Genomic DNA, 9,045 nt, shown 5'->3' on the forward strand with positions numbered 1-9,045 from the left:
AGTCTCTGTTTTAACTACATATGGGTCACACCCAGCAGTCTCTGTTTTAACTACATATGGGTCACACCCAGCAGTCTCTGTTTTAACTACATATGGGTCACACCCAGCAGTCTCTGTTTTAACTACATATGGGTCACACCCAGCAGTCTGTTTTAACTACATATGGGTCACACCCATCAGTCTCTGTTTTAACTACATATGGGTCACACCCAGCAGTCTGTTTTAACTACATATGGGTCACACCCAGCAGTCTCTGTTTTACTACATATGGGTCACACCCAGCGGTCTCTGTTTTTACTACATATGGGTCACACCCAGGAGTCTGTTTTTACTACATATGGGTCACACCCAGCAGTCTGTTTTAACTACATATGGGTCACACCCAGCAGTCTGTTTTACTACATATGGGTCACACCCAGCAGTCTCTGTTTTAACTACATATGGGTCACACCCAGCAGTCTGTTTTAACTACATATGGGTCACACCCAGCAGTCTGTTTTACTACATATGGGTCACACCCAGCAGTCTGTTTTACTACGTATGGGTCACACCCAGCAGTCTCTGTTTTTACTACATATGGGTCACACCCAGCAGTCTGTTTTTACTACATATGGGTCACACCCAGCAGTCTGTTTTAACTACATATGGGTCACACCCAGCAGTCTGTTTTAACTACATATGGGTCACACCCAGCAGTCTGTTTTAACTACATATGGGTCACACCCAGCAGTCTGTTTAACTACATATGGGTCACACCCAGCAGTCTGTTTTAACTACATATGGGTCACACCCAGCGGTCTGTTTTAACTACATATGGGTCACACCCAGCAGTCTGTTTTAACTACATATGGGTCACACCCAGCAGTCTGTTTTAACTACATATGGGTCACACCCAGCAGTCTGTTTTTTACTACATATGGGTCACACCCAGCAGTCTGTTTTACTACATATGGGTCACACCCAGCAGTCTGTTTTTTACTACATATGGGTCACACCCAGCAGTCTCTGTTTTACTACATATGGGTCACACCCAGCAGTCTGTTTTTACTACATATGGGTCACACCCAGCAGTCTCTGTTTTACTACATATGGGTCACACCCAGCAGTCTGTTTTTACTACATATGGGTCACACCCAGCAGTCTGTGTTTTAACTACATATGGGTCACACCCAGCAGTCTCTGTTTTACTACATATGGGTCACACCCAGCAGTCTGTTTTAACTACATATGGGTCACACCCAGCAGTCTCTGTTTTACTACATATGGGTCACACCCAGCAGTCTGTGTTTTAACTACATATGGGTCACACCCAGCAGTCTGTTTTTACTATATATGGGTCACACCCAGCAGTCTGTTTTTACTACATATGGGTCACACCCAGCAGTCTGTTTTAACTACATATGGGTCACACCCAGCAGTCTCTGTTTTTACTACATATGGGTCACACCCATCAGTCTCTGTTTTAACTACATATGGGTCACACCCAGCAGTCTGTTTTTACTACATATGGGTCACACCCAGCAGTCTGTTTTTACTACATATGGGTCACACCCAGCAGTCTGCTGTCATCCACGCGGATGTGATGTCACCCAGGAGGATGTGATGTCACCCAGGAGGATGCGTGCACGCGACCGGTCGCTTCTCGCCCTCATACTGGTTTTATGGGGAAAAGGTCAATTGCCTTCCCTCTGTTAGAAAAGTAGTGGATTTGAAGGACCTAGTAAAAGATACTGCAGGTTCTGTTCAGAATTAATCGTCTCCCGTCTTTCCACAAAATAATAGAAAATGCTCGATGAGGACCCGGCTCGATAAGCCTGATCGATAAGGTGCTCCTTATCAATACAATTAACAAGCTCCATCCACAGTAGCAGGTCAGTCTGTGACGTCAGTCATTGTTCTAGTAGCAGGTCAGTCTGTGACGTCAGTCATTGTTCTAGTAGCAGGTCAGTCTGTGACGTCAGTCATTGTTCTAGTAGCAGGTCAGTCTGTGACGTCAGTCATTGTTCTAGTAGCAGGTCAGTCTGTGACGTCAGTCATCTACGACACACCAACTTGGCCTACATGTGACATCATGTCTACGTCACACGTAGGCCCGCTAACCTATATAAGTGCTGACCCACACAGTAGGACTGCATTCCTTCAGGTCATTCATTCAAGGTATTCAGGACTGCATTATTTTACCGGGAGAAACCTATAAACTACTGTGAGAAATGCTTCGTTGGACGGTGCACCTAAAAGGGCTTCCAGAGACACCGTATGATGCTGCTGTAGCAGTGGACCACAAAGTGTACTGCTTTAGAGGAGAATCTATCGAGTCAGAGCGTCGGACTGAAGTGCATGTCTTCAATACACTGTCTTTATTCTGGACCAAGTTGCCCCCAGAGACACATAGAAGAGGACAACGCCCCCTAGAGGTTCACCCCATGAAAACCAGCCGCACAGCTGTGCTGATCAACCCTTTCATCTACATCTGGGGGGGAGTGACTGACACAGGGAACTACAGCAAGGTGCTTTATGCATTTGATGTCGACGACCACAGAATGCTCACACGCAAGGTTTCTGGGACCGTTCCACAGGGGAGGTGGGGCCACTCAGCCTGTGTTGTTGGGAAGGTCATGTTTATCTATGGAGGATGGGTCGGGTATAGAGACACTAATGACATCTACAAGTTGGACACCACCACGATGGTCTGGTCATTAATTGACACCAGAGGAACTCCACCTCCTGCTACAGACCATCACTCTGCCACCATCATCGGGACAAAGATGTTTGTATTTGGGGGCTATGGGGGGTGGAGTCAGTACTACAACACCATCACAGTGATTGACACAGAGACCAAGAGATGGCTGGACACGCCTTCTCCACAGCTTGTTCCAGAAAGACGTTATGGTCATTCAGCCTTTTCCTACAATGGAGAGCTGTACATATTTGGTGGCAGGAACAATAACCAGTACTTCAATGATATGTGGAAATTCAGTCCAGAGACCTTCACCTGGAAGAAGGTTGAGTCCAAAGGGAATGCTCCATGTTTATACTCAACAAGGAGTCCCATGGTATTCTGTTGCATGGTGGGAGATTGTATCATCCTCTTTGGAGCAGACAACAGACCAGGTGACCTGTATGTCTTAGACTTGAGTCCTAGTCTGAAGACCTTATGCAAGCTGGCAGTTATTCAGTACGGTCTGGATCAGCCTGAACTCCCACACAACATCAGGTGGGAACTGGCAGCCATGACAACCAACAGCCAATAGAAGAAAATAACAGCCCACAAAAAAAGAAAGAAACAAGTTATAAGGAGGGAAAAAAGGAAAAATACAGGTGGTAGCAACACTGCCCTCCACAGCCAGAGTGCAGTAACTACATTATTAAACATCACAGACAAACAAACGTAGAAGCAACAATGTATTCCCCCCCCCCCCCCCCAAGACAAAGGCACAACAGGACAGAGAATAAGATTAGACATGAAACAATACATAAATACATAAAAACACAGGCCACATCATGGGTCACAGACACAGGGCTCAATTTTCACCTATTTTGCTAAACATTTTTGAATAGTTAAAATGGTCAGTCTAGCTCACAACGTGTGTATGTAGACTGTCTAGTTGAACTATTCAAAAATGTTTTTCAAAGTAGTAAAAAAAGACAAGGAAGTTTAGGGATAAGGGGTTTAGCGGTGACGGAAATGGAGCCCATAGTGTTGTACACTTGTGAAAGAAGCATTGTGTGTTTTCTACAATCCACTGTCCTCTACGTATGGGTCACACCCAGCAGTCTGTTTTAACTACATATGGGTCACACCCAGCAGTCTGTTTTAACTACATATGGGTCACACCCAGCAGTCTGTTTTAACTACATATGGGTCACACCCAGCAGTCTGTTTTAACTACATATGGGTCACACCCAGCAGTCTGTTTTAACTACATATGGGTCACACCCAGCAGTCTGTTTTAACTACATATGGGTCACACCAAGCAGTCTGTTTTAACTACATATGGGTCACACGCAGCAGTCTCTGTTTTAACTACATATGGGTCACACCCAGCAGTCTGTTTTAACTACATATGGGTCACACCCAGCAGTCTCTGTTTTAACTACATATGGGTCACACCCAGCAGTCTCTGTTTTAACTACATACTGTATGGGTCACACCCAGCAGTCTCTGTTTTATCTACATATGGGTCACACCCAGCAGTCTCTGTTTTATCTACATATGGGTCACACCCAGCAGTCTGTTTTAACTACATATGGGTCACACCCAGCAGTCAGTTTTAACTACATATGGGTCACACCCAGCAGTCTGTTTTAACTAAATATGGGTCACACCCAGCAGTCTGTTTTAACCCCTGGCCTACAATTAACGGAAAAAATGGAATTAATCTAAAAATCTAAACCTCCCGTTCACGGAAAAAAACGGAATGACAATCAATATCAATTATCGCGGGGTCAAAAGAGCAAAAATGTATATATTTTTGCTAATATTAATATTTTTGGATGTAATTTACCAAAAAACGGCCGAAATCCGCGTGATCGTGCGCTATCGTGCACGTGCGCCGTCTCTATGTGCGTCGCTGTAAAAAATTTGATATTTTGCGATATTTTGGGGTTGATTTGAGGTTAACTACATATGGGTCACACCCAGCAGTCTGTTTTAACTACATATGGGTCACACCCAGCAGTCTGTTTTAACTACATATGGGTCACACCCAGCAGTCTCTGTTTTAACTACATATGGGTCACACCCAGCAGTCTGTTTTAACTACATATGGGTCACACCCAGCAGTCTGTTTTAACTACATATGGGTCACACCCAGCAGTCTCTGTTTTAAATACATATGGGTCACACCCAGGAGTCTGTTTTAACTACATATGGGTCACACCCAGCAGTCTGTTTTAAATACATATGGGTCACACCCAGCAGTCTGTTTTAACTACATATGGGTCACACCCAGCAGTCTGTTTTAACTACATATGGGTCACACCCAGCAGTCTGTTTTTACTACATATGGGTCACACCCAGCAGTCTGTTTTAACTACATATGGGTCACACCCAGCAGTCTGTTTTAACTACATATGGGTCACACGCAGCAGTCTCTGTTTTTACTACATATGGGTCACACCCAGCAGTCTGTTTTAACTACATATGGGTCACACCCAGCAGTCTCTGTTTTAACTACATATGGGTCACACGCAGCAGTCTCTGTTTTTACTACATATGGGTCACACCCAGCAGTCTGTTTTAACTACATATGGGTCACACCCAGCAGTCTGTTTTAACTACATATGGGTCACACCCAGCAGTCTGTTTTAACTACATATGGGTCACACCCAGCAGTCTCTGTTTTAACTACATATGGGTCACACCCAGCAGTCTGTTTTTACTACATATGGGTCACACCCAGCAGTCTCTGTTTTAACTACATATGGGTCACACCCAGCAGTCTGTTTTTACTACATATGGGTCACACGCAGCAGTTTCTGTTTTAACTACATATGGGTCACACCCAGCAGTCTGTTTTTACTACATATGGGTCACACCCAGCAGTCTCTGTTTTAACTACATATGGGTCACACCCAGCAGTCTGTTTTAACTACATATGGGTCACACCCAGCAGTCTCTGTTTTAACTACATATGGGTCACACCCAGCAGTCTCTGTTTTTACTACATATGGGTCACACCCAGCAGTCTGTTTTAACTACATATGGGTCACACCCAGCAGTCTGTTTTACTACATATGGGTCACACCCAGCAGTCTGTTTTAACTACATATGGGTCACACCCAGCAGTCTGTTTTAACTACATATGGGTCACACCCAGCAATCTCTGTTTTAACTACATATGGGTCACACCCAGCAGTCTGTTTTAACTACATATGGGTCGCACCCAGCAGTCTGTTTTAACTACATATGGGTCACACCCAGCAGTCTGTTTTAACTACATATGGGTCACACCCAGCAGTCTGTTTTAACTACATATGGGTCACACCCAGGAGTCTGTTTTTACTACATATGGGTCACACCCAGCAGTCTGTTTTTTACTACATATGGGTCACACCCAGCAGTCTGTTTGAACTACATATGGGTCACACCCAGCAGTCTGTTTTAACTACATATGGGTCACACCCAGCAGTCTGTTTTAACTACATATGGGTCACACCCAGCAGTCTGTTTTAACTACATATGGGTCACATCCAGCAGTCTGTTTTAACTACATATGGGTCACACCCAGGAGTCTGTTTTTACTACATATGGGTCACACCCAGGAGTCTGTTTTTACTACATATGGGTCACACCCAGCAGTCTGTTTTTACTACATATGGGTCACACCCAGGAGTCTGTTTTTACTACATATGGGTCACACCCAGCAGTCTGTTTTAACTACATATGGGTCACACCCAGCAGTCTGTTTTAACTACATATGGGTCACACCCAGGAGTCTGTTTTTACTACATATGGGTCACACCCAGGAGTCTGTTTTTACTACATATGGGTCACACCCAGCAGTCTCTGTTTTAACTACATATGGGTCACACCCAGCAGTCTGTTTTTACTACATATGGGTCACACCCAGCAGTCTGTTTTTACTACATATGGGTCACACCCAGCAGTCTGTTTTAACTACATATGGGTCACACCCAGCAGTCTCTGTTTTAACTACATATGGTCACACCCAGCAGTCTGTTTTTACTACATATGGTCACACCCAGCAGTCTGTTTGAACTACATATGGGTCACACCCAGCAGTCTGTTTTAACTACATATGGGTCACACCCAGCAGTATCTGTTTTAACTACATATGGGTCACACCCAGCAGTCTCTGTTTTACTACATATGGGTCACACCCAGCAGTCTGTTTTAACTACATATGGGTCACACCCAGCAGTCTGTTTTAACTACATATGGGTCACACCCAGCAGTCTGTTTTAACTACATATGGGTCACACCCAGCAGTCTGTTTTAACTACATATGGGTCACACCCAGCAGTCTTTTTTTACTACATATGGGTCACACCCAGCAGTCTGTTTTACTACATATGGGTCACACCCAGCAGTCTCTGTTTTAACTACATATGGTCACACCCAGCAGTCTGTTTTTACTACATATGGGTCACACCCAGCAGTCTGTTTTACTACATATGGGTCACACCCAGCAGTCTGTTTTACTACATATGGTCACACCCAGCAGTCTGTTTTTACTACATATGGTCACACCCAGCAGTCTGTTTTAACTACATATGGGTCACAACCAGCAGTCTGTTTTAACTACATATGGGTCACACCCAGCAGTCTCTGTTTTAACTACATATGGGTCACACCCAGCAGTCTGTTTTAACTACATATGGGTCACACCCAGCAGTCTGTTTTAACTACATATGGGTCACACCCAGCAGTCTGTTTTAACTACATATGGGTTATACGTGTTCTTCTCGCGCAGCAGTCTGCTGTCATCCAGGCGGATGTGATGTCACCCAGGAGGATGTGATGTCACCCAGGAGGATGCGTGCACGCGACCGGTCGCTTCTCGCCCTCATACTGGTTTTATGGGGAAAAGGTCAATTGCCTTCCCTCTGTTAGAAAAGTAGTGGATTTGAAGGACCTAGTAAAAGATACTGCAGGTTCTGTTCAGAATTAATTGTCTTCCGTCTTTCCACAAAATAATAGAAAATGCTCGATGAGGACCCGGCTCGATAAGCCTGATCGATAAGGTGCTCCTTATCAATACAATTAACAAGCTCCATCCACAGTAGCAGGTCAGTCTGTGACGTCAGTCATTGTTCTAGTAGCAGGTCAGTCTGTGACGTCAGTCATTGTTCTAGTAGCAGGTCAGTCTGTGACGTCAGTCATTGTTCTATTAGCAGGTCAGTCTGTGACGTCAGTCATTGTTCTAGTAGCAGGTCAGTCTGTGACGTCAGTCATTGTTCTAGTAGCAGGTCAGTCTGTGACGTCAGTCATTGTTCTAGTAGCAGGTCAGTCTGTGACGTCAGTCATTGTTCTAGTAGCAGGTCAGTCTGTGACGTCAGTCATTGTTCTAGTAGCAGGTCAGTCTGTGACGTCAGTCATCTACGACACACCAACTTGGCCTACATGTGACATCATGTCTACGTCACACGTAGGCCCGCTAACCTATATAAGTGCTGACCCACACAGTAGGACTGCATTCCTTCAGGTCATTCATTCAAGGTATTCAGGACTGCATTATTTTACCGGGAGAAACCTATAAACTACTGTGAGAAATGCTTCGTTGGACGGTGCACCTAAAAGGGCTTCCAGAGACACCGTATGATGCTGCTGTAGCAGTGGACCACAAAGTGTACTGCTTTAGAGGAGACTTTATCGAGTCAGAGCGTCGGACTGAAGTGCATGTCTTCAATACACTGTTCTTATGCTGGACCAAGTTGCCCCCAGAGACACATAGAAGAGGACAACGCCCCCTAGAGGTCCACCCCATGTACTGGAGACCCACAGCTGTGCTGATCGACCCTTTCATCTACATCTGGGGGGGAAAGACTGACACATGGAACTACAGCACGGTGCTTTATGCTTTTGATGTCGACGACCACAGAATGCTCACACCCAAGGTTTCTGGGACCGTTCCAGAGGGGAGGTTTTGCCACTCAGCCTGTGTTGTTGGGAAGGTCATGTTTATCTATGGAGGATGGACTGGGAATAGATACACTAATGACATCTACAAGTTGGACACCACCACGATGGTCTGGGCTTTAATTAACACCAGAGGAACTCCACCTCATGCTACACGGTTTCACTCTGCCACCATCATTGGGACAAATATGTTTGTATTTGGGGGCTATGAGTGGAGTCAGTACTACAACACCATCACAGTGTTTGACACAGAGACCAACAGCTGGCTGGATACGCCTTCTCCACAGCTTGTTCCAGAAGGACGTTATTATCATTCAGCATTTACCTACAATGGAGAGCTGTACATATTTGGTGGCAGGAACAATAACCAGGACTTCAATGATATGTGGAAATTCAGTCCAGAGACCTTCACCTGGAAGAAGGTTGAGTCCAAAGGGAATGTT

At 45.0% G+C, this 9,045-nt stretch overlaps 1 protein-coding gene across 1 annotated transcript in view; it reads right to left on the reverse strand.

The window, feature by feature from the left end:
* LOC310872626 (glutamate receptor 4) overlaps nucleotides 1-9,045 on the reverse strand; it is a gene marked incomplete at both ends in the record, with an annotated part of 210,722 nt that overhangs the window by 96,473 nt on the left and 105,204 nt on the right. The window lies entirely within an intron of this gene.

This window comes from Protomyctophum parallelum, assembly GCF_964188405.1.
Source record: "Protomyctophum parallelum genome assembly, chromosome: 1".
Lineage (NCBI taxonomy): Eukaryota > Metazoa > Chordata > Actinopteri > Myctophiformes > Myctophidae > Protomyctophum > Protomyctophum parallelum.